This window comes from Triticum urartu, chromosome 7A (assembly GCF_056163025.1).
Source record: "Triticum urartu cultivar PI428250 chromosome 7A, HENAU_Tu73, whole genome shotgun sequence".
NCBI classification, from domain to species: domain Eukaryota; kingdom Viridiplantae; phylum Streptophyta; class Magnoliopsida; order Poales; family Poaceae; genus Triticum; species Triticum urartu.
The window spans coordinates 606,209,821-606,216,336 of record NC_141879.1 but is presented as its reverse complement, the minus strand read 5'-3'; positions in this window follow the sequence as shown (position 1 = coordinate 606,216,336).

Here is a 6,516-nt window from a genome sequence, read left to right as displayed (position 1 = left end):
GCTACATCAACAAATTTCAAAGCATCAAGATTTATATTATTAAGTCCCGGTTTGAAAGAATATTTCAAACCGGCCCTTGGGGGCTAGGAGAGTCAGCAAGAATGGAAGCATACAAGCAGGAAGGAGCATATGGAAGTTACCTCATATTTATCTTTCATCATATTAACCAGACCGGCTTCGTAGTCACGGCTGGTATACAGCCGGTTCAGATAGCCGGAATGGATATCTTGGGCGTTCAGAGAAGGGTAAGTCGTCAGATCAGCGTTCCACTTGCCTTTGCCAAAGGCAGCAAATTCTTCCTTGGCAGAATGTTTGGATAAAGCGACAGGATTGCTTGGCTCAGTATGGCCAGTGCCAGTAATGACAACCTCATCATCCTTGGTACTGCCGGTTTGCACTGGAGCTGTTGGCTTGTCAGTAGGTTTCGCTGGACCGGTGGAGCTTTCAATCCGAATGGAACCTGTGGGCTGATGGATAGGACCTGAGGTATAAGTAGGTCACTCTTCAGCAATAAGATCATCATCTTGCTGCGGTGGATCGTTGGGAATATCCTCAGGAATAGCCGCTTCAGCATTGGGCGTCTTGTCTGCTTCAAGAACGACATCTTCTTCAGCCGCTTTGTCCAGGCGGGCTTTCTTGCTTGGCCTAGGTTTGGCCCTGAGAAGAATAATAAAATCAAATACAGCATATGTTCTAAGGCGATGTACTGCAAACATCACAATAAGTATAGCTTACCTAAGCACCGTTTTAAGCGGTGGGAGCTGAGTAGCCGAGGACTCGCCAGAAGATGAGTGGGAAGTAACCTGGTAATTGGAGTCAGACGGATTAAGAGGTTGACGAAAGCAGCCCGCTTTAGGACAAGCACTGACAAGCAAATTAGAGACCTCTGAATGGCGTTTCCGAACCGGACTATTCGGTAAACCGGCGGAGGTAACTACCTGGCCGCTGTGCCGGGTTGTGCGACAAGCTTCGTGTTGTTGGGTCTTCATAAGAAATTTAGGATCCAAATAAGCAAGAGGATGAGAAAATTTAACTTTCCGGTTTGCCTGGCGGATTTTTTGTGAAGGCAAAGTTTCTGAATCGGAAGAGAGAATAATTACCTCTGCAACATCCGCGTGGCTGGCTTCGGCATCATCCTGACAAATATCATCATCAATAAAACGCATGAAAAATAAACCAAGTGAGTCAAGCTCTACCTCAAAGTCCAGATTATCCACATCATGATCAGTGGTCGGATTAGAAGATGCAGTGGTTCTTTTCCTGTGGGCAGTCTTCTTCACAACTTTAGTCTTTTGCCGGGTTGCTCTTTCCGGTTTGTCTAGTTTATCTGGTTTCTCCTGCGGCAGTTTTTTGCTCCAAAATGGATCATTGCCCTGATTATGCAGACACTGATATTAAAAACACTGACCAGACATATCAATAACAGATTCAGCAAAGAGAAAAATCAAAGTCTTACAGCTGGCGGTTTGTTGGTAGCACAGAAGGGAAGCAGGCCGATTCTAGCGCAGACGTGTTCCGGTTCATTCAGTATCTTATGCATAGCCTCTATGATTTCTTCATCGGAGAGCTGGAGTTTTGAATGTCGCAGTGCGTCATCAACACTGTCAGTATACTCGCACATCAAACCGGAGCGCTGACTAAGGGGCAGTATGCTCCATGATATCCAACAGCGAGCGAGATCAACCCCTGTTAAACCGTTGGCCATAAAGGCTCTGAGCTTTGACAGCTGGGGAGCATATTTGCTTCTCTCCTGGGCAGTCAATCTTTGAGGAAAAGGGTGTGTATTGCTGAGCCGCTCCGGACTAAAGCCAGGCAAGGGATTCTCACCAGCAGGGGAGGTGTCTTTGCAGTAGAACCATGTCTGATTCCACTCCTTGGGGTGACTGTGCAGCTTGGCGTGAGGGTATGTGACCTCTTTCCTTTTCTGAATCGCCATGCCACCCAACTCCGTATTAGAGCCATCAGTAAACTCAGTACGGCGGTTTAGATGGAAAAGGTCTCTGAACAATTCCACTGTGGGATCCTCTTGAAAGAACACCTCACAGAGCACTTGGAAGTGGCACATATTTGTAACAGAGTTGGGGCCAGTGTCTTGCGGATGGAGTTGGAAATCGGCTAAAACATCCCGGTAAAATTTAGAACCGGGCGGCTTAAAGCCCCGGGCTAAGTGATCTACAAAAACAACAACCTCTCCTTCTCGAGGTGTGGGAGGGCATTCTTTGCCAGGAGCCCTCCAATGGATGGTATCTTTGCTGCCTAAAGCGCCAATCAGGACTAAATCGTCCAGTTGATCCTCTGTGACGCGAGAAGGAACCCAATTGCACTCATATACTTGCTTGTCCATGATGGAATCTACAAGGTAGAAGATCCCGGTTCAAAAATGCATTTGATCAAGGTACGTTGGTATGGGCACTATTAAACCGGAGACAGAACTATCTGAACCGGAGTTTCATGAAGCAACCAACATCTGGCGGTTCAACAAGGGGACTAATGGCATATACTGGTTTGGAAAATTTTCTATAAGGTTAAACCGCCTGATCTAAGCATTGAAAAGCTGAGATTGCGGATAGACAAGTACGCACAAACAGGTTTCACAAGATTTCTTTACAGCATTGGATCTGAAGCAAGTTCAGAGAAGAGATAAATACTTAGAGGTTCAAAGGAGCAGTACCGAACCAATGAGCAAAACGTTCATATAGACCCATGGTTTGAGATGCATAACTAAAGGCGAAGGTCAAACAACTATCATTGCACAGAATAAAGATTTGCGGATTCATCTAAAGATCTATTGTATGAGCAAGAGGCAGGCGATGAACACTGAAGAACTGCGAAACCCTAGGCCAGATCTGCGGGGGGAAAGATAGAAGATTTACCGGAGCTGAGGAAGATGCGGAAGGTTGCTGCGATGTTCTGGTGCGCTCAGGTTGATGCAGCGGCCAAGGATGAGGCAGAGGTCGACGGCGGCGGCGGAGCTCCGAGGCTGGCGACGCGAGGAAGATGAAGAAGGCACGGAAGGAGAAAGGAAATGACCCTTCAGTCCTATTTATAAGGCGAAAGAACATGAGTCAGGCGCGACAATCAAGGGGCCACAAAACGGAGTTGTCGCCTCGATTTCCGCTGATCTATTAAACAAAGAAGCATAATGGAAAGCTTCGTTATGATAGGTGACATCACTCCGGTTTACAGCAATCAGAGAAGATGACATCATGGCGGTTTACCAATTTATAAGAAGATGTTGAAGATGAAGCTTTTATTAAAGGATTGACATGAACCCGTTCAAATCAATCTGGGGCCTAATATTGGGGATATTACTACTGGGCGTAAACCGGCCTATCTGGGCCGGGTTAACTTCATCAGTAGTTAAGTAAGTTAAAGCCCAAGAAGACAGAGGAGGGCTCAAGGCCCATGGTCGGCTCAAGGCCTGCAGCCATAAACCGGCGTTAGTAGTTAACCTGTATTGTAAGTTAGGAATAAGAAGAGACCAAACCGGACACATCTATGAGCCGGTACTGGGAGTCTGTAAGCCGACGAGAGTCACCCGTGTATATAAGGGGACGACCCGGCGGCGGTTCAAGGACAACAGACAACAACTCGAGACATAGGCGAAGCTTGTTTTCTCCCTAGTCATCGAAACCCCATCAATTCCATCACAACTAGACGTAGGCTTTTACCTTCATCGAAGGGGCCGAACTAGTATAAACTCTCTTGCGTCCTTGTGTCCGCTTTAACCCCTTCAAGCTAACCCGTTCCGATGGCTCCACGACTAAGTCATTTCACTAGGACATCGGCCGTGACAAAACAACGACAACAAGGACACTCTCTTCTTCGAGGATCGCATTGTTGTGCCTAAAGGTGACCTTCATAAAGTCATTATGAACGAGGCTCACAATTCACTCCTCTCCATCCACCCTGGGAGTACAAAGATGTACCAGGACCTCAAGCAGGCGTATTGGTGGACTCGAATGAAGCGCGAGATTGCTCAGTTCGTGTATGAATGTGATGTCAGCAGAAGAGTGAAGGCAGAACACCAACGAACAGCTGGTCTCCTCCAACCTCTTGCCATTCCGGAATGGAAGTTTGACCACATTGAGATGGACTTCGTGACTGGATTTCCAAAGTCCAAGCGTGACAATGATGCTATCTTTGTTGTCATCGACAAACTCACTAAAGTGGCTCACTTTCTGCCTATCAAAGAGTCTATCACTGCAGCTCAATTGGCAGAGCTTTATACCTCTCGGATTGTCTCTCCGCACGGCATTCCACAGTTGATATCTTCAGATCGTGGCAGCATCTTCACCTCAAAGTTTTGGGATTCTTTTCAGAAGGCCATGGGCACCAACATCCGTTTCAGCACAGCTTTTCATCCTCAAACTAGCGGCCAAGTCGAGCGTGTCAATCAGATTCTTGAAGATATGCTCAGGCCTTGCGTTATCTCTTTCGGTATGAAGTGGGAAGATTGTCTTCCATATGCCGAGTTTTCCTACAACAACAGCTTTCAAGCGAGTTCGGGCTAGGCCCCATTTGAAATTCTCTATGGCAGGAAGTGTCGTACTCCTCTTAACTCGTCAAAGACTGGTGAACGTCAACTTCTTGGAAATGACTTGATCACAGAGGCAGAAGAGATGTGCAAAGTCATTCGTGATAACCTCAAAGCCGCGCAATCGTGCCAGAAGAGCTACTATGATAGTAAGCATCGTGATTTGGCTTTCGAGATCGGAGACCATGTTTACCTCCGCATCTCTCCAATGAAAGGTACTCGTCACTTCGGTATCAAAGGGAAGCTTGCCCCTAGATACGTGGGTCCTTTCAAGATCGTCAGCAAGAGAGGCGATCTCGCCTATCAACTCGAGCTTCCCTCCAAATTTGCAAACATGCACGACGTGTTCCATGTCTCTCAGCTCCGCAAGTGCTTCAAGACCCCTGACCGCACCGTCAACTTCGAAGACATTGATCTCCAAGAAGACCTTTCTTATCGTGAGCACCCCGTTGCTATTCTTGAAGAAACTGAGCGCAAGACTCGCAACAAGTCAATCAAATTCCTCAAAGTCAAGTGGTCACACCATTCCGACCGTGAAGCCACCTGGGAGCGCGAGGATCACCTCCGTTCTGAGTACCCGGAGTTTTTCCAGTCCTAGATCTCGGGACGAGATCCTTTCGTAGTGGAGTGTTGTAACACCCTGGATGTAATTTACCTTATATGTATTCCAACTCTTGCCGTTTCCGGCGCTAAGTTATTTTATTTCTCTGCTGTCGGGTTTTTGTCTCCGTGTTGTGTTGTCTTTGTCATGCATCTCATATCATGTCATCATGTGCATTGCATTCGCATACGTGTTCGTCTCATGCATTCGAGCATTTTCACCGTTGTCCGTTTTGCATTCTGGCGCTCCTATGTCCTGCGGTGGTCTTTTCTACCTCTTTTCGTGTGTGGGGGTTAAACATTTCCGGATTGGACCGAGACTTGCCATGCGGCCTTGGTTTACTACCGTTAGACCGCCTGTCAAGTTTCGTGCCATTTGGACTTCGTTTGATACTCCAACGGTTAACCGAGGGACCGAAAAGGCCTCGTGTGTGTTGCAACCCAACACCTCTCCAAACTGGCCCAAAACCCACCTAAACCTGCTCCATCATCTAGAGCGTTCGATCACTACCGCGTGGCCGAAAACCGCACCTCATTTGGAGCTTCCTAGCTCCCTCTACCTCTATAAATAGATCCCCTTCCGAAATCCCGGATCTCTTCCCCTGAAACCCTAAATTTCCGCTCCCCGCGCCGCCGGACACGTCCGGAGCGGACCGGACGCGTCCGCCACCGCCTCCGCGCCTATCACCGCCTGCCACGTGGCCCGCCGGCCTCCACCGCCGTCGTGGCCCGTCCCGGCCCGCAACCGGCCCTCTCCTTCGCCTCCTGGGCCGCGCCCCCGCGCCCGACGCCGCCGCCTTCTTCCCGCCGCCCGGCGACGCCGCGCCGCCGCACGGACTCAACGTCGGCCGCCGCCCTCCACCGTCCAGCGCCGCCGCAGGCCGCCGACCGGCCATCGCAGCGCCCCGCGCCCGCCGCCTCTCCACTCCTCCCGCGCCGGCGACGAACCCCTCCGTTCCCGGCGTCCTCCTCCGGCCGGTGCCCTCCTCTCCGGCGAACCTCGTCGACGCCGGCCGCCGTGTGCATTGACTCCGGCGAGATCCGCGAAGCTACAGTACCTGCTACAGTACCCGGAACCCAATCTGGATCTATATCTCGGTTGACCCCAAACCCTAATTCCGTATTTTTTAGCATTTTTCCGCATACTATAACTATGCATCCGTAGCTCCGATTCATGCGTGTAGCATATCAAAGTGTTCATCTCGACGAGTACATAATTTCATCTCACTGAATCATTTTCATTTGAGCTCATCTTGATGCCCGTAATGCGGTTGGAAGAGGGCTATGTGATGAATTTGTCAGATCTGTTTCAGCAAATAGCTATTTGTCATTTTTGCCATGTTTAATGTGTGCATGCTATGATCCTGAGCTCTACATGT